Source organism: Panthera pardus, unplaced genomic scaffold, assembly GCF_024362965.1.
Source record: "Panthera pardus isolate Hobbes unplaced genomic scaffold, ASM2436296v1 HiC_scaffold_21, whole genome shotgun sequence".
NCBI classification, from domain to species: domain Eukaryota; kingdom Metazoa; phylum Chordata; class Mammalia; order Carnivora; family Felidae; genus Panthera; species Panthera pardus.
Window position 1 is genome coordinate 6745601 of NW_026526777.1, and position 19155 is coordinate 6764755.

General features: G+C 47.9%; 1 protein-coding gene and 1 long non-coding RNA gene across 9 annotated transcripts in view; one reads left to right on the plus strand and one right to left on the minus strand.

The window, feature by feature from the left end:
* Positions 1 to 19155, plus strand: part of DDR2 (discoidin domain receptor tyrosine kinase 2) — a 149798-nt gene that overhangs the window by 25943 nt on the left and 104700 nt on the right. Inside the window, exon 1 of one of the 8 annotated variants that reach the window (XM_019465744.2) lies at positions 1433 to 1817. The exons of the other annotated variants lie outside the window; for them this stretch is intronic. The gene's annotated coding sequence lies outside the window, so the exon portion shown is untranslated. Of the gene's footprint in view, positions 1 to 1432; positions 1818 to 19155 lie in introns of those variants that run through there. 8 annotated transcript variants of the gene reach the window in all.
* On the minus strand, positions 13124 to 16024 carry LOC109276655 (uncharacterized). The gene is made up of 2 exons (XR_002084788.2): positions 15879 to 16024; positions 13124 to 13342 (listed from the first exon to the last, which is right to left on the minus strand). It is a non-coding gene; the product is annotated as an uncharacterized LOC109276655 (long non-coding RNA).

Consider the following 19155-nt stretch of genomic DNA (forward strand, 5'->3'; position numbering starts at 1 on the left):
CTTCCTTCCTTCCTTCCTTCCTCCCTCCCTCCCTCCCTCCCTCCCTCCCTCCCTCCCTCCCTTCCTTCCAATAGACTTCAAGTAGACTCTTGATACTGGAAAAGCTAAAAGGTCTTCACTGGAGCCTTCATGATGTGCAGTTGAGAATGAATAATTCATAGCTACATTTAACCACTAACCAGAAGTTATTGCAGATTTTCTCTATTACACGAGATTCCTCAAACATGATTCATCTGTGGATCATTCCGCTTTACCTTTCAGAAGCTATCACTGTGGACTTTTCTTCCCCTGCCACCCGATCTTAAGTGACTGTTTCCAGAAATTACTATTTCAGTATCCACGGCGTATGCAACCTACAGCCTTGTCTTGTGAAGCCCCATCCGGCTGCCTCCCCCCATCTCCACTATCATGTTACACCGAGAACTATTTCAAGTCCTGCTCCCCCAAGACAGAATCCTTCTGGTCTTTTCCGGTGACCAACGTCGGCTTCCTCCTTTTCTGAGAATGACGACATTTAAGTATTTCATTCTGTCCAGAGACTTCAGTCTCAGTTTCCTGTGTCTCCTATTAATAGGAGGACCAAGTAATGTAACATCTAAATGGAACACTTGCGAGGGAAAGGCAGTGTTATTAATAGATGCTCTGGAACATGGGGCTGATCCCAACGTATGGTCAAGATCTGGCATCAGTCGTAAATACTGAGAGCAGAGGTTAACAATAGCCTTTGGAGATCAATTCCTCCAGTTCTGTTTGGTTGTTTGTTTTGGGCCCCAGGGGGCTCTGGGGTCCACCCAGCCCAGCCCAGTGTTATACAAGCCCATGGAGACCCTGTCCCCTCATGGATGTTAGAGCTCCCAGGGGACACCATCAAACTCACCACAGAACTGGTGGCCCTTGTTTGTGAGCCAGCATAGCACAGCCTGTCTTCCCTGCCTTTTCCTCCCTCTTCGTCCCCTCCTCTGCCCTCCCCCTCTGCTCCTTCCCCTTTGGGTCTTCATTCCTTCACTCTGCCCCCCCCACCTCCTCCCCCCTCCGCGCCTCCCTCCTCTCACTTTTCTCTTTTTGTCTCCTTCTCTCCATTTGTCACTCACACTGTCTTCCTTTCCCTCTCTCTCCCAAAATGGCTCTTCCAGCTTTGTTGGAGAGCAGCTCAAAAGAGTAGTACTGCCAACGTTAGCTTCTCCTTTAAAGGAAAAGTTTGTATTTCCAACCGGAGCTTGATTCTCCCTCGTGACTTAGAAGCTGTCTTTCTCCCATTGCAAGTGGCCAAGGGCTGGTCTGTTTCTCATGAGTGTCTTGGGTGGGAGGTTCTGGTTTCAGGTGTCCCGGAGGACATGTTTTCCAGGGCATGGCGACCGCACAGCCTGGGGGGTTGCACGTGGGGGTGGCGTGGGGACAGGTGGCATTCGGAGCGGTGACCGGGACAAACCTGGGAGGCATCTGCTTGTTACAGAGGACGTTACGGTTGAGATAAATGAGGCGCTGTGACCACATTGCTACATAAACCTAGGCGTCTGAGATTTTGGAGTTTGGCTGTGCCAGGATCATTACAGGAAGGACAAGGTCAGGATCGGTGTCTAACTAATCAGAGAGCCACAGCTATTGTGGGTGTGCCACGAGGCGAGGAGAGAAGAGACTGGTTAGAAACTGAGGGACATGCCTGCCCAGGGGAAGGGAGGCCAGGTGTGCAGCTGGCTTAGACGTTTCTAGATGAAATGGGCTCAACAATGTTCTGAAAAGCATGAACTGCGAATGGACGGTGGTGATGTACAAGAAACCATGGGGCTGGAGAGCAGTGTGGGACCCAAGGACTTTGGGTAACGGCTTTACTTACAAAAATAGTAACTGTTACAGGACACCTGTGATGTGTGAGGGACTCCACAAGTGATTGAAAGCTCATGGCCAACAAGAAAGGGAAGGAACAAAAAAGAGAGCCGTGCTCAAGGAGGTGCCCAGAGGGTGGTGAGTGGTGATTGTAGGGGATGGCACTTGTGGCTGAGGGGGCCCCGACGGTGGAAGGGGTGGGGCTGGGGCCAAGCATGGGGGTGCCAGGCAGCAGTGCAGTATGCAGAGGGCGAGGTATGGGTTGGTTACTAGCGGTGGGGTTGACCTCAGCAGTGAGGGTGAGGAGTGAGCAGTGGACGAAGATGACGCTGGATGTGGGAATGGAGGGGAGGGGGCAGATAGCAATCTGTGGGGAGCAGAGGGTTAGGACCAAGGGGTGGTGGAAGAGAGAGCTGGAAAGGAGGGTGGCTGCCAGACTGGGGAGAGCTCTGACTGCTGGCTGGTCTGTGACATCTGGACGCCATCTTAGGGATTCAGCATCTGCGTGGGACGTGCCCTAGGAGTGACTTTGCTTTTGAGGATGCCAATTTCAGATGCCCCTCTTGCTGAGTGGGGGTGCAGTTCTGAGCCAGATTTAGGGGGGAAATATTCAGACACCTAAGAATATATATGTGTGAAACACTTGGAGGCAGCACGTTCTAAGGTGTCAGTCTCTTGGTTTTGCTTTGATCTTCACGGCTTATAAGAGATTTGAGGGTCAGCCACAGACTGCATCGCCCTCAGGGTACATCTAGGGCTGCTAGCAAGAATCTTATTTCCGTTGTTTCCATTTTCATTGCCTTATAATTTCTCATATTATATTAATTATTTTAGCCTGAGATTGTGGGCTGCAGGAATGATGTTAAGTGTTCCTGGCTGGCAACATTTCCTGAATTTCTTTCTGAGCTTGAACCTATTCAAAATTCTTGCTTCCTGGGGCATGGAGCTTTGGGTTCCTCCCCTTGTGATGGATGAGAGGGGTTGGGGTATCCCTTCTAGACGTTCATAGCCTTTGTCAGGATTTTTCACTGATGTCTTATTGTCTTAGACATTCATGTGACCTCTTATACTGATTAATTTCTTTATGTGTATGAGCTCCTCCTCCCCCACCCCCCCCCCCCAAAAAAGATTGCGAGAACCTCTTAGCCAAGGTCTGAGTCTTTTTGTCAGGTGGTTTTGCTTTTGTGTAACATCTAGCGTAGTATTCCACATGCATTATCTGTTGGGGGTTAAGAAACGGGGTTGTTGGTGGTGGGCAGCTGGAACCCATCTGCTCCCATGTTTCACCCTGGAACTGGGATTTATAGAGGATGGTCCAGAGCAGATCTTTGCTAATCGAAGCCTCATTCACTGATAGCATCGGTGTCAGCTAGGAGCTTGTTGAAGACAGAGTTGCATGCCTTAGACCTCAGAGTCTGTAATTTTTTTTGTTTTTAGTTTTTTTGGGGGGGATATACATACAGAGCATGTAAGTGGGGGAGAGGGGCAGAGGGAGGGAGAGAGAGAGAGAGAGAGAGAGAGAGAGAGAGAGAGAGAGAATCTTAAGCAGGCTCCATGCTCAGTGCAGAGCCCAATGAGGAGCTCAGTCCCATGATCCTGGGATCGTGACCTGAGCCAAAATCAAGAGTTGGACGCTCAGCTGACTGAGCCCCCTGGGCACCCCTGTAATTTGATAGGTGTTTGAGACACACTGGTCCCCAGATGTAATGTGTACAAAGCATCTGAGGATTGTGTTAATATGCAGCTTCTGATATTATTTTAGGTTCCTTAGGTAATAGTAGACAAGTAGACCTCAAAGTTTTCTCATACCAAAGCAGCAACTTCCTTCCTAAGGGTGTCAGTGAACATCATTCGCTCCTCAAACTGATACTTCTGCACAGAACACAGGGTTTTTGTCAGGGTTTGGCACACTACAGCCTGTGGTCGAAATCCAGCCTGCTGCCTGTTTTTGTAAATAAAGTTTTATTAGCACACAGCTCTGCTCATTTATTTGCCTAGTGCCGATGGCTTCTTTTGTGCTACATAGGACAAGGTGAATAGTTATGACAGAGACCTTATGGCCCACAAAGCCTAAAATACTTACTCTCTGGGCCTTTACAGAAAATTTAAAAAAAGTTTGCTGGTAGTGGCTGATGAGATGAACCCAAAATATTTCCTTGAAGTAAAGGAAGTAGTTGTAGTCTTTTGCCCCAGTGGCAAAATTTGCAAGCCCGTCTTAATCTATCATGGAGAAGCTAAATCATAAAACAATTCCCTAGTGGGCAATGAAGTGTCTTGAGCCCCAAATCGATCCAGATATCAGTACCAAGGAGTCTGTGACTTTCCAAGGCCCATTTTATAACAACCTCCTCTAAAGAAATGATTGTAATTTTATTGAGCTGACTCCTTCTTCCACAAATCGATTCCATGAACTGTTCAAAGTGAGTTTTGACTTTCCCGAAGAACTGGGAGGATCCAAGAGGAAATCCTGAGGAGAAATGTCCGGGACCAAGGGATCAAACAGCCTAGAAAGGGTTGGGTAGAATCTCCTGAAACAGTAGCCTCAGCCCAGCCCACCTCTGGGCTGTTCCCTGGGCAGCCAGATTCAGACAGTGTGGGCTTGGAGACCTTCTTTCCATTCCCTGGGAGAATCCCACCACCTGTCTCTTATTTGGGGTTTGTGAATTGTGAAATGATGGCACACTCCAGCTCCAGGCTTGCTGCGTGTATGCCAAGCATACAGAGACGGAAGGCAGAGGCTGGGGCCAAGGAGCAGGAAGTACAGAAAGGGGGGCTGCTGGCCCGAGGCATCTGCTCTGCAAACACAGTGGAGCAGGGGGGTTGTGGGCGGAGAGAAGGCAGCCCCATGTAATCGCTCGAGGATGTGGGCGCGCAGCTCTGATCCCCTGGCTCTCCTTCCAGAACCGAATTTCAGAAGAGATGGGTGTAGGAGAATTAGGATCCCTTTTCCTTGTCCAGGGGTTTTCCGGGGCCAGCGTGATTTAACGTGGGATTCTATGGGATTCTTTGCTGTAGCCTTTGGAGCTCTAGGCTTCCTTTGTTTCTTTTCCCATTGTCTGCATAGCCCGGGACACTAGCAGGGTTTTTTTTGAGGAGGTGTAGACAAGAGTGAGGAGTCCCCTCTCAATTCCAGACTTTATTTTACCTCCAAACTATTCTGAGAGGTTGTAGGAGTGAATTGGCGCCTCCTGTATTGTTATTTCTTCTTTCATCCAGTGGGTGGATATCCATTGAAAGCCTACCATGTAACAGGATGGTGGGAAAAGCATGAACTGGAGAGTCAGACAAACCTGGGTGCAAATTCTGGTTTCTCCACTGTGAGCCACCCACTCCCCACTCCCGTTCCAGTTGGCAGGTTTCCTCCTTCCTCACCCCAATTTCCCCACATCTCCCTGAATCTTCGGTCGGGCCAGAAGATCCCTTCTCTTTGTGTTTGTTGTAGCCCCATAGTCTGGCCGCGTACAGTATGATTGGGAAATCATCTGTTCAGGTGTCAGCCTCTCTCCCCACATTGTAAAGTCATCCATGGCAGGGATCTCTGTTAATAGTTTTTACCCTTAGCTCCCGATACACCTGGATATTATGGTGATTCTACTATCTGGATCAGTTGGGATTTGGTAGATGACAAGTACTGAAGAATCATGAAAATACCTGGAGACGTCCTAGTCCACTTTTCCTGAAGTGAATGGTTGAGGGGGTTGGGGGGAGGTTGGATCTGGAGACCCAGGCTTGTGAGGCACATCTTGGGTGGATGAGTTGACAATGGACAAGCAGCTCTGTGTCTCCCGCAGAACATTATACACTCACAGCAGTGGGGGCATGTCTTATTTGTTTCTGTGTCCCTTTATGTTCTTAAGTACAACCAAGAAAGTGAGTAATTAGACAGTTGGATTTTGATGGACAGTACAAGACCAAAATCTTCCACCCGTCAAATCTCCCCATGTTCGTGACATGCATCTATCTTGTCTTGAGAGCCTGGAGAGTGGAACCATTATGTAAAAAACATAGATTTGGGGAGAAGAGAGTAAATTCAGTTTGAAACATGTCAAGTGTGAGATCTGCCTGTCACACACGCAGGACTGGATTGCTGGAAGGAGGTGGGGGCTGGAGCCTTGTGACTTTTCACATGTCTGGGTTAGTTCCCCAAACTAGACCCAGAGCTCATGGTGTAGCCTCTGTGGCACTTAATGTGTACCCACTAAAAAGGACCTGGTACATATTTGCTGGTCCACTCTAAGAAATGGGGCTTCCCACGTAATAGAGATCTGCTGCAGATGCTTGAGCAGAGCTATAAGACGATATAAATTTTGCCCCAGGAAGACTCGATTTTGCTGCAGTGTACAAGAAAGATTGTAAGGGAAGGAGGCAGAGGTGGGGAAGCTTGTTAGGAGGCCAGCAAAAGGTCAGGTGGGCAGTGAAGGAGACTGAGCAGAGCTGTACCAGGAGGAAAAGAGAAGAGGGGGGTTCTGACTATGCAAGAGACTGGTGACTTGGCTGGCTCCATAGCATCAGCCCTAGCAAGTCTCCTTGCTCTGGGAGGAGCAAGGACCAGCCATGTGTGGCTTTGGAATGAGAGCCAGCGACTGCATCCAGAGGGAGATGATGAGAAACACACAGGCCATGAAGATCAGGAAAGCACCATTAATCTTTTCGTTGCAAACTACTCTCCAGAGCCCTGGGAGAGGGTGCAGAAGCCTGTGTGTGTGGACTCGGGCCCTTTACTAGGAACTACAAGATGGAATCCCCCTTAACAAGCACAGAAGAGACAACATCCTGGAATCGGAGAGGCTGGGAGAGGATGGGGTGGGGTGGGTAGTGAGGAAAGGGAGGGGTGGAGCACTGGTCAGAAGACAAGAGAAAGCAAAAGTGGTCCAGGGTGAGTAGACCTTGAATTTCCTAGAAGCTGTATTTCTCTCCCCACCCCCACCCCCAGTCTAATTTTATGGAGAATTTTTCCTTCAAATATGAAATTAAAAACAGTTTTTTCCAATTTGTTTATTTTGAGAGAGAGAGAGACGGCACAAGCGGGGAAGGGGCAGAGAGAGGGAGAGAGAATTCCAAGCAGCACAGAGCCCAGCATGGGGCTTCAAGTCACAAACTGTGAGATCATGACCTGAGCCGAGATCAAGAGTTGGATGCTTAAAGGGCACCTGGGTGGCTCAGTCAGTTAAGCATCCGAGTCTTGGTTTTACCTCAGGTCATGATCTCATGGTTCATGGGTTCGAGCCCTGCATTGGGCTCTGTGCTGACAGCTCGGAGCCTGCTTGGGATTCCGTTTCCCTCTCTCTCTGCCCTTCCCTGCTGTCTCTCTCTCTCTCTCTCTCTCTCTCTCTCTCTCTCTCTCTCTCAAAAATAAATAAATAAACATTAAAAAAATAGTACAAAAAAGAGTTGGATGCTTGACTGGCTGAGCCACCCAGGCACCCTAAGATATGAAATATTTTCGAAATTAAAGAAAAGTCATTAAAACAAAGAAACGACTTTCATTCAATAAAAACTCTGGTTTTTAGAGTTACATGTTATTTATACGTATCGTAATGCCCCCAGCATTGTAAATCAATTCGATGAGGTGTGTGAATGACCTTAGAAACTGTCTATACTATTTGATGTAGGAATTTCCTATTTATGAATCTATTCTAAGGAAATACTCTGAAGGGGACAAAAGTTACACACAACAAGGTAGGTAGCATTAGGTAGGAAAAAGAAATGATCTAAAGGCCCAGCACTGAGGGTATGGTTAAATATACAGGTTATAAGCCTTTAAAATGATGGTTTTGAGAATTAAAAAAAATTTTTAATGTTTATTTTTGAGAGAGAGAGAGAGCACATGAGCAGAAGAGGGGCAGAGAGAGAGAGGGAGACACAGACTCTGAAGCAGGCTCCAGGCTTGGAGCTGTTAGCACAGAGCCTGATGTGGGGCTTGAACTCACGAGCGGTGAGATCATGACCTGAGCCGAAGTCGGACGTTTGACTGAGTCACCCAGATGCCCCTCGTTTTGAGAACTTTAGATAATTTCAGAATTTATGGTTTTATATTAAGTGAAATTAGAAGTTTCAAAGTTACACAAAGGTATTAAATAATGATGTAAAATCCACAGAACAAAAACTCTGAGGAAAATATGTCAAAATATTAACTGAGCTTGATTTTTTATTAGCTGAGGAGGAGCTCATAGGAGCCATTTTGGTTCTTCATAAGATTGAAAGTTCATAAATAAGCATGCATGGCTTCTCTATTAGAAAAGAAAGAAAAGAAGCTATGTAAGTTTTTTTAAAGAGGAATGATATTATGAAGGAGTAATTGTAGTTTTCAGAGAGAAAATATGAAAAATCAAGGTGGGCTCTTTCCTTCCCTGGGACTCTGAAGGTCTTTCCTCGCTCCCAATCGGAAGTCCTCATGTGTGCCTGGGGACAGAAAACAGCAAGTTTGCTACCTGAACTCTGCTCTCACACACGTAGTAGGTCTCTGTCATCTACATGGAAAAAAGACCCAAACCCCTTGGTCTCCTATTCGACATCTTCCAGAAGCAAATCCCAACTCACCTTTTCCAGTTTGTGTGTATTTTCTATGTGTATTTTCTCCTCAGATCAAATCCCCTCTCAGACTTGCTATTTCTTGTATGTGTCCCCACCTTCCCATTTCTGAACCTCTGCTTGTTCAGGGAACAGCATGTTCACAGAGCGAGTACAAAACGCGGCCAAGCAGGCCAGGGGATTGGTCGTGCTGTGTGGTCCTGGCCAGCCCATCTCACCACTCTGATTCTCACATGGCGCACCTGTGACATGAGGGAGGTAGTGGATGGTTGCCAAGCTTCCTTGCAGCTTCAAAGCCGGGCAAGCCATGTTACCTCAGTGTCCCAGGAGGGGACAGCTGTCTGTTCCTTGCCCCACGTTGTAACTGCTGCCCTTAAGTGTCCCTCCCCCTCTCCACCTGTCAAATCCTGCACTTCCTAGCTCTTGTCCCTTTTCCTTCATGACGTGTCCCTTGGGGTTCCGATGAACATGTGTATTGGCCCTTTGGCCCCTCATACGTACTATGTCTTCTCAAAACCATGGCTCGGGTCAAGGATATAACAGATACTCCCATCTGCATAAAAATTCAACTCCACGGGGTAAAAAACAAATTAAGTGAGCTTCTGGGATGAAGTGCATACTTCTCTAGATCCTTTGTTTATGGTCCAAATAGAGCCCAGCTTGTGATCCCCACATACTTTGGGGGAGAGGGGCATATAGATCATTTACAATATTCCCCAAAATCCTAAGAAAAATCACACATGGGCCTCACAGCAAGTCTGTTTATTTTGAGTCAGAGGAATTTTTTTTCTTTTTTGGCCAGCACATAAATGTGAACTTCACAGCCCGCCCTTCTGCCAACCACTGGTTTGACCTTCAGCTCATGGGTAGCTCCCACCATGACCAGAGCCCTTCTCTCCCTTCAGATTTCTACAAACACCTGCCTCCCCTCCTCTCTCTCTACTACCCGTACGTCCACATGGGACAAAACGAAGAGGTTGGTTGAGCTAAGTGAGGTGTACCAGAACGTTGAGGGCATCGTTGCCATGTTCCAGCCCAAAGGCCACTCAAGAAGAAGGGGATCAGAGTCGTCTTCTGACTCAGCCTCACAGGAACAGCCAGGGCAGCTGGGCAGTCCCCGGCTGCTTACTCTGTCTCTGCCCATGGAGCATTCTGTTTCCTTCTGTTTCATATTAACAACACAGGAGACTGTGAGCTGCTTAAGGGCAGAAAACTTGCCTTGTTCATCTTTGTAGCTCTTTCTAGAACCAAGCATGATGCTGAACCAAGGGGACGCCTTCGTATTAGTGGACTGGATGAGTGAACACACAAAGGACAGACATACTCCGATGGCCCTGGGGGCAGTGTGAACTGTGGAGAGCTCAGGGTGACAGCCAGGGTGGACCACGGGCCCTTGCTCTGACTTACTTGTTATGTAACCTTGAGCACGCCTCTTCATCCCTGTGGGATGAGTTCCCACAGCTGAGTTTCCCAGCTGTTGAAAAAGTGTGCATGCGTGTGTGTGTGTGTGTGTGTGTGTGTGTGTGTGTGTGTGTGAAGTGGCTGGTGATTGAAATGTGTACCTTCGGGAACGTGTATGTAAAATCGTCTGGCATAGGGTTGCAGTTGAAGAATAGGCATTTATGTAACACTTTTTTCCCCTTAAACATTTGTAAAATTAAAAGAACCTGAAAGTCATCAAACAAACATAACTCAATAATCTCAGCATTTAAGAATGATATAAAATGAGAAGTAAAGTTTCCCTTTCCAGCCGTTTCTTTTAATTCCCCAGAGATAACTGCTTTCCTTAACATTCAAGGTTTTATGCTTATTCTTTCTGATATTTTTCCAAAGTTGCACAGGCTTACCTATATGCACACATACCCACATTTCCAAATGGAACTAGTCACATCTATTTGTCTATCAATTATCTATCTATCTCCCCACCTACCTATCATCTATCATCTCTAAGTCAGTTACTTAAAACAATTTTTAATATCTATTAAAATTTTTTTAATGTTTATTTTTGAGAGGGAGAGAAACAGAGCACAAGTAATGTTTATTTATTTTTGAGAGAGGGAGAGAGAGAGAGAAACAGAGCACAAGTGGGGGAGGAACAGAGAGAGAAGGAGACACAGAATCCGAAGCAGCCTCTAGGCTCTGAGCTGTCAGCACAGAGCCCAACGCGGGGCTCGAATCCATGAACCGTGAGATCATGACCGGGGCCGAAGTCAGACACTCAACCGACTGAGCCACCCAGACGACCCTCTAGCTACCACCTCTTTTCCAATGTTCTCAAGATGATATCCCAGTGCTGAGGCTGGCTTAGGTGCTACAAATGTGGCCCGAGAATTACAAAGGACACCCCAACAATGACACTGACCCCCCACCCTACCCCAGGGCAGTGTCTAAAAGGGGCCTGTGGGCACCTCGTTAAGATTGGCATTAATGGACATCTTCCTCAATTATCTGCAGGAAATACCAGCTTTTATTAAAATATTTTTAAAAAGATATAAAAACAGCTGCATCGATAGGCAGTTACTGGAGACCAAGAATTATTTCATAGAATTGGATAGAGGCTGGCCGGAAGGAGAACAATTCAGCCTGGAAAAATGCAAACTGATGCAAAGAACTTGAAAAGTCTGTAGGGAACAGGGCAGGGCCTGGGCTGAGACAGTGAGGCCCTTCCCTCTGGTGACAAATGTAAAGGACAACTGTAGAGAAGACCCCGTGACCGGGGCACCTGGGTGGCTTAGTTGGTTGAGCATCCGACTTCGGCTCGGGTCATGATCTCACGGGTTGTGAGTCTGAGCCCCGCATCGGGCTCTGTGCTGACAGCTCCAAGTGGATTCTGTGTCCCCCTCTCTCTCTGTCCCTCTCCTGCTGGCACTCTGTGTGTATCTCTCTCAAAAATAAATAAACATTAAAAAAAGCAGTTTTAAAAATTAAAAAAAAAAAAAGAAGATCCGGTGACCAAGATGAATCCAATTTTAATACAGTATTAAAATAGTCAATTTGGCAAACTAACCCATGGGCTGGTGGCCTGTTTGTGAACAAAGTTGAGTTGGAAAGCCCCTGGGAGTGGGCGCTGAGCAGCAGGGGGCCTCCACACTAATTCTCTGACACACGGAAACCCTGGCTAAGCATGTGGATGTTAGACACATCAGACCTTAGTCTCCGATTTATGGGACGAATACTGCTGAGGAAAAAGAACGAATGAATTTGACTATTTTTGTTAGTTGCCTAGAGCTGCCTTAACAAACTGCCATAGACTGGGTGGCTTAAGACAATAGAAATCTATTGTCTCACAGTCCTGGAGGCTAGGAGTCCAAAATCAAGGTGTCCGCACGGTCGGGGTCCCTCTGGAGGCTCTACGGAAGCGTCCTTCCTTGCCTCTTCTACTTCCAGTGGCTCCTGCAGTCACTCCCACCCCTGCCTCTGTGGTCACATAGCCTTCTTCCCTGTGTGTGTCTCCATATCTCTGTGTACCTAAAACTGAGGGTTCATAGTGCTACAGGGGGAGCACCCGGCGCAGCAGGCATTCAGGCACTCGTACGTCACAAGACGCCCACAGCAGCCCCTCTACCTGTCTTTGCTCTACTCTCTCGCATCTCTGCCATCTAGAACAGGGCATGGCATCCGGCTGACACTCAACGAATATTTACTGACTGGATGCATCTTTTCAAGGGCTACCCCGGATGCCATCGTTCAGTGTTCAACCAGAGAAGCAGAACCGGTAGGAGATATACGTCGGGAGGTTATTGCAAGGACTTGGCGTAGGTGACCGCGGGGGCTGCCTCGGCCCGTGCCCAACCCGCAGGGCAGGCCACCGGGGAGGGCAGGCTGGGGATCTTGGTGCTGGGCTGAAGCTGCTGTCCCCAGTGGAACTTCTTCTGCAGGGAAGGCTCAGCTCTGCTTTTGCGGCCTTTCAACGGATCAAATCGGTTCCATCCAAATTGTCTAGGATGATCTCTTATATAACGTCAACGGATGATGCACTTTAGCCACATCTACAAGAACAAGTTGACGCTAACCTCTAGATTAGTGTTTGAATAGCTGGGGACTAGAGCCTAGTAGTTGACAGACCCAAGACTATGGTCCCCATGATTAAAGAAACCGTTGCCCTCTAGTTTTCTCTTGGGCATCGACCACGTAGCTAATATCAGCCTGAATACTTCTGACGATATTGACTGAATTCGGCTCTGCTGCTGCCTCTGACCCTGAGCTGCCTGTGTCGGGTCGGATACCCAAAGGCTCACACGGTCTGAAAGGATAAGTGGCTCCTCTCTGATTTGCCAGAAGCGAGTGGTTATGTTAGCTGAGGAGCCGGAACATTAATTTCAGAGATTTGACTCTGGTGCAAGTTCTGTGGAGCCAGAGGGTAGAAGGATGCTTTTTGCGTTGGCCCCAGTAAACATTCTCTGCTTGTTATGGTGGTTGAAATTCTGGACTGGATCTTTTATTCGTGGGCCAGGAGGTTCACAGTAAATTAGGGGTGTGGTCTGGCCTCTGCACGCTGTCAGCACACACACATGCTCTGTGACATGGGGGCCGCCCCCAGAGACCACAGGCGGCGGTCTGGGGGTAGGGGGGGCGGCGGGGAGTGGTAGACAGCACTGGACTGGGAATGAGCCCCTGCTGCTAACTTCTCACCGGTGAGGTCCATGGTCAACGTGTCCTGATACGGACTGTGTCAGGCTAAGCAGTAGGCTTTTAGGATTGAGTGGTGAGCAAGACGGTCCCTACCCCTCGTCCCCTCCCGAGCTTCCTGTTGAGCAATTCCAATGAGTAGTAACGATCACGTCTTTATTTGTGGCTTTCATTGAAGAGTAGTCGGCACACAACATTCCATCAGGTTCTGGTGCACAGCACAGTGATTGGACACCTCTACAAGCTCGGCCGTGCCCACCGCGAGTGTGGCCGCCCGCTGTCACCAGGCAGCGCTATGGTAGGGCCCTTGTGGTCCCGGTGCTGCACCTCTCCTCTCCGCAGCTTACGCATTCTGTAGCTGGAAGAATGGTCATAGCTTTAGTATTTCCTGAAGGTTATCGTTTTCCAAGGGTGTGGGTTATGCATGCGGACGTCGGGGGTTAGTGTGGGTTAGGGGCGGGGAGCCTCTGGAAGGAGATGATTGATTATTAATGCCTTTCCTGCCTGGAGTCACGCCCTTCGTCTGACCCTCTTTTCCTGTCCTGTGAGTCCCCTCCCTCGGCTGTGCTGGGCGGCCTGGGTCTCCGCCGGCCTGGGCCTCCCCTCCTCAGAGACCTCTGTTCAGCGAGTCTCTCCAGCCTGACCTTTGCCCAAGCTCTTGTCTTGAATCTCCAGCTGCCTGGTGGAAAACCCCTGGTGGAAACCTCTAGTAGGCATTTCAAAGGCGCAGCATCTGTGCAAGAACTTAACGTTTCCATTATATTCTTCCTTCCCTTTCCTGTCTCTGATAAGTTTGTTACGATTCTTTTTTCTTTATTATTATTATTTTTTCCATTTGGGTCAAAAACTTCGTCATCTTTGACCTACCCTCCCTATCATGCCTGCCGGTCATTAGCCCCACCCTTTCTGTTCCCTCAAGTCTCTTCTCTCTTTATTTGTCACCCTGTCTGGGCCACTTTTCCCGACAACCTCCATATGGCAGGTTTCCCTCCGTGTTAGTCCGTCCTTTCCAGAGCTACCAGACCTCATGTTCCTGACAGACCTGGCGGGGTCACTCTTAACTGGGAAGCCTTCTGTGGATCACTGCTGGGCTCCGTGGCCAGACGCTGGGCTTCTAAGCCCGATCCTGCCACTTAAACCAGCCGGGTGAGCTTGGGCAAGCGATTGCCCACCCTGTGCTGCGCTGTGTCCCCTGCAAAAGAGTCATGCCCATCTCATACAGTTGTGATCTGCTTAATGGGTCAGTCTGCACGGGCAGTGCTGGTAAAAGTGCCTGATGTCCTGGGAGCATTCCATCCAGGTAGATCCTCTGGCCCCACGTTCCTCCACGTTTTCTCTCTTATGCCTGGACTTCAGCGTTTTTCTAACTCTCATTGTGTGTCATATGCCAGAATCGTTGTTTGCAAACTAGTCCCCGCACTAGTGGCTGGACCTACATGGATATATGACGTATTTGTCTTTCTTCACATCCTGCTGAAGACTATATATATACACCCCTGTGCACATACAGTAGACTATATACACACACACATATACATATAGATTCACATATACTCTCTTCTTTGTTTTTTAATTAACGGACTCACTGTTCTGATGATGCTTCTAAATTAAAAAGACTTGCTTGGGCAAATCCCTACCCATTGTGTGACAGTAAAAGAGTCATTTTTCAAAACTATCCAGAGGCTGGCTTTTCATCACACTAATGATGAGATTCGCCTATTTGCCAGTGTTCCCATCTTTCTGATAAGGGTGGACGGTGCTGACTGGTCTCAGGAAAAGTTTCTCAGGAGCAAGTTCTCAGGGACTCTCTGTCCCTATGAAACAGACCCGCTCAGAGACACGGAAAACTTCTGAGATGAGCTCAATGGAGGTACTTTCCTGTGATGAAAATAGCAATGCGAGCTCGTGCCGGGGACTTCAGGTTCCCAGAGTATAATTAGGAGTTTTCCCGACTCATTGCACACTGTAATTCATCATTATGTGCGTCCTTTAATTATGGGCTCTAATTGTCCATTTTAGTTCTGTAATTAGATATAAAGACGTTAATTTTGTAGATATTATAATCAACTCAAATGTCCTTCCAGATTCTTTCCCCTACCCTGCCTTTTAAAGAACATTAATACATCATTAAAAGGCTCGTGCGTGGAAGGAGCCTCGCAGAGGGCACCTTTTGGGAGCCAGTGGTCCCTGGTTCAGGAGGGATATGGAGGCATTATCCTGCCTGTGTCCCCCATAGACCCCCACGGGGCCTGATTCCACATAGCAGCTTCGTGTTGGAGGCATCATGCCGGGTCCAGAACAGTGAAGAACCCTTTTGACTCATATGGAGACAATTTTTCTTGACTAGAAAAATTAAATGTGACACCAATGCTTACTGAATCATGGGAGAGGAAAGAACTCATGTTAGGGCAGCTCTGGCTTTCTGTTTCTCTCGTGACTTATTCAAGATGAGAATATGAGGCATTTTAGTTTCATGAAATTTGTATTTTTATTTATGTATGGGCAGCAGATTATCTATGTATCATATTTGTCTGTGTATTTATGTATCTATCATCTATCACCTATTATCTATCAATCTATCTATCTATCATCTATCATCTATCTGCCTATTTATATCTATCTATCTATCTATCTATCTATCTATATCTATCTATCTATCATTATCAGAGAGAGAGAGAGAGAGAGAGGGAGGGAGAGAAGTTGCTTTACTTTTAAAAAGATACCACCGCAAACCTTAATTAAACTAGAATTCATTTTGTAAGTATTGTCAACAAGTCAGGTCTCCATTTTTCCTCCATCTATAGCACTCTAAAAAAAAAAAAAAGACTAACTCCCGAGTTTTAACCAGTGGCTTATGCTATGCCCATTTTATTCTATTTATTCTACGTACTTACCTACTTGCCCCCATTGATAAATCTAGGCAAAAAGAGGCAATGTGGTAGAGTAGAAAGAGCCTCACTCGGGGTTCTGGCCCCTTTCTCGTCTCCATTACTCAAATACACTGCGTGATTGTGCCAGTCTCCGACTTCATGTGCTGTCTATATGCTTCTGTCCCTCAACTTCCTGTCTCCAGCCCTGGCCTTTCCTCTTAGTTCCGGACACAGATAACAATCAGAGCTCTTGATATTTCCTCTCGGATGACTCATAGGCACTTGAAGCTTCGTGTGTCCCAAACCGAATTGGCTTTTCCTCTAAACTCTTTGCTCTTTTCTTCCCAAACTCAATCAGTGGTGACACATGCACTTAGCCAGTCAGGCCAGAACGCTCAGTCATCCTTGCTCGTTCCTTTTTCCACCCATGAGCCGCTAGCAAGCCGTGTTTGTGCTCCAGAGCAAAGCAGGTCTGCCGGGCTCCCGCCGTTGCCCTGGTTCTGGCTGCCACCACGGCCTGCCTTGTGACCATGACCGAGGTAGCTCTTTGTTTCCACCTCCAGTGCTTGTCTGTCCCCACCTTTCCTCCCAGTGCCAGCAAACACAGTGGCCTAAAAAATATACATATTAGTTGATGTCACTCCCTTGTTTAAGCTTTCTCATTGATTTCCTTTGTATAAAACTCAAACCTCTTCACCAGCTTGGGCTGCCGTAACACAATGCCATAGACTGCATGGCTTACCCAACTGAAACTTACTTCCTCATAGCTCTGGAGGCTAGCAGGTCCAAGATTAAGATTGGGAAAGGTTCAGCTTCTGGCGAGAGCCACCTTCCTGGCTGTAGACCGCTGGCCACCTTCTTGCCGGGTCCCCACAGGGCACAGAGGGAGAGCCTGTGAGCTCTCTGGTTTCTCTTCTTACAAGAATGTTAATCCTATGGGATCCTGTAGGATCCACCCCCACCCTTATGACCTTATTTAACCTTAATTACCCCCCTATAGGCCCTGCCTCCCTATACCGTCACAGCAGAGGTTAGGGCTCCATGGTATGCATTTGGCAGGGAGAGGGGACAATTCAGATCACAGCACGTCACTGTGAGGCGTGGCTGTGAAGCTCTCTGTGGCACGAGGCTCTCCACCCACTCTGGTCGTCTCCACCCCAGCCACTTGGGGTTCTTTTTGTTTTGAACGGGCCAAAACCCTTTTCTGCTGAGGCCTTTCTTGCAGGCTGTTTTATTTGCATGGAGTACCCAGCTTCACCAGACCTTTCTCCTGGTGGCTCCTTCTCATTCTTCCGGTCTGGGAGTCATCTCAGGGAGGGTGTCCCCACCTGCAGAGACCCTTCGCATTCTCAGTCACTGTGGGCTGGTCGTTTCTGTCACAGGATTCAGCGTACCCCAATAACGTAGACCCTTAACTCGCTGATAGGGTATCCAGCACGTAACACAGAACCGGGAACACGTTAGATACTCAGTGACAGACGCCGAAGGATGAACGAACCAGCAACAGGGACTGTGCCCTGCTAGGAGTTAATAACTCAGAGCAGGATTAACCCTCTTTCACAGGTGATCAGTGAACAGGGCAAAGTGTGACATTTATCTTTTGATGCGAGTGGACCACCCCTTCGCTGTATGTACTGTCTCACCAACAAATCTCCCGTTTTTCCTCCAATTTTTTTTCATCACGGTAAAATACATGTAACATAAGAATACCGTGTTAACCATTTTTAAGAACACAGTTTCGTTACATTAACTATACAGCGGACCCTTGAACAGCACAGGGTTGTGAGACATTGACCCCCTGAACAGTCAAAGATCTGTGCCTAACTTTTGATGCCCCCCCCATCTTAACTACTAATAGCCCACTGTCGACTGGAAGCCTTAGTGAGGACATAAAGAGTTGATTCACAGATTTTGTTTGTTACATGTATTGCATACTGTATGGCTACAACCAAATGAGCGAGAGAAAGGGAAATGTCATTAAGAAAACCATAAGGAAGAGAAAATGCATTGGCAGTATTGTACTGTGTTCATGGGGGAAAAATCCATACAGAAGTGGACGCATGCAGTTCAAACTCATGCTCAAGGGGCAACTGTATTCGTAACATGCAACCATTACCTCCCTCTCTCCTCACGGTGCTTTCATCTTGTAAGACCGAAAGTCTCCACCCGTTAGGCAGGAGCCCCCCTTTTCCTCTCCTGCCCAGCCCCTGGCTACTGTCGTTCTACTTTCTGTCTCTGTCAAAAATGCTTTCTACTAAGACTCATCTGCTTGGTCTACAGGCTTATGACGTTACGCTTCTTCCCTTTTGCTGTGAACACACAGTTCAGTCAGGAGTCTGAATGTGAGTGGTGTAGAACACCGTACAAAACTTATCTGTCATCTGTTCATGACATTGTAATTATTGTTCTTTTGGGTTTTTTAAAAAGTTTTTTTATTTATTTTTGAGAGAGAGAGAGAGAGAGAGCGCGTGAGCTGGGGAGGAGCAGAGAGAGACTGAGAGAGAGAATCCCAAACAGTGCAGAGCCTGACACGGGGCCTGATTCCACGAACCGTGAGATCATGGCCTGGGCCAAAACCAAGAGTCGGATGCTTAACCGACTGAGCCACCCAGGCATCCTTGTAATTATTGTTAATAAAGTGAATATCAACGTCAGAGACCCATGTAGAGTTGTCCTTTCTAGAAGCACTTTAATGGGGAGGGATAAATGGTACAAACCATTTTCACAATTGGGAACTGAGCAGAAACACTGCTTCACTCTGCAAACCCTTCCCGAGAGCTCCTCGTGGTCCAGGGACCGTGCTGGATGCCGCACATGAAGAAGTGTGTAGTACAGAGATCACAGGCTAGCGGACGGGGGCAGGTAGACGACGACTGGAAGAAAGGGACGCCTTTGCTGTGCCGCTCCTGCCACAGGTTGGATGGGATCGCAGAGGCGTGCGGTCAGTTCTGTGGGGCGATGATGGTGGGAAGGGAAGGCTGGTGGTCATGTCACGTTGGTGGGGTGTTTACCTGGCAGAACGAACCCGTGAGCAAAGGCCTGGAGGCTAGAGAAAGGCTGGGGCTTTCAGGGAGCCACGCTTTGGCCCGCTGAAGCAGGAGGTACAAGGAGAATATGCCTGGCCCAAAGACTTTCACATAGTAGGCACTCAGTTAATGTTTAGTAAATAAATGAGTGGGTCACAATGGCCTGGGGGGGGTGGGCTTGAGACTTCGAGAGAGGGGCAAGATCATGGAGGGCCTTGTGTGCCTTGCTGGGGACCGCGATGGCATGGAGAGGTGGCCCCGGGGGATTTCTCTAA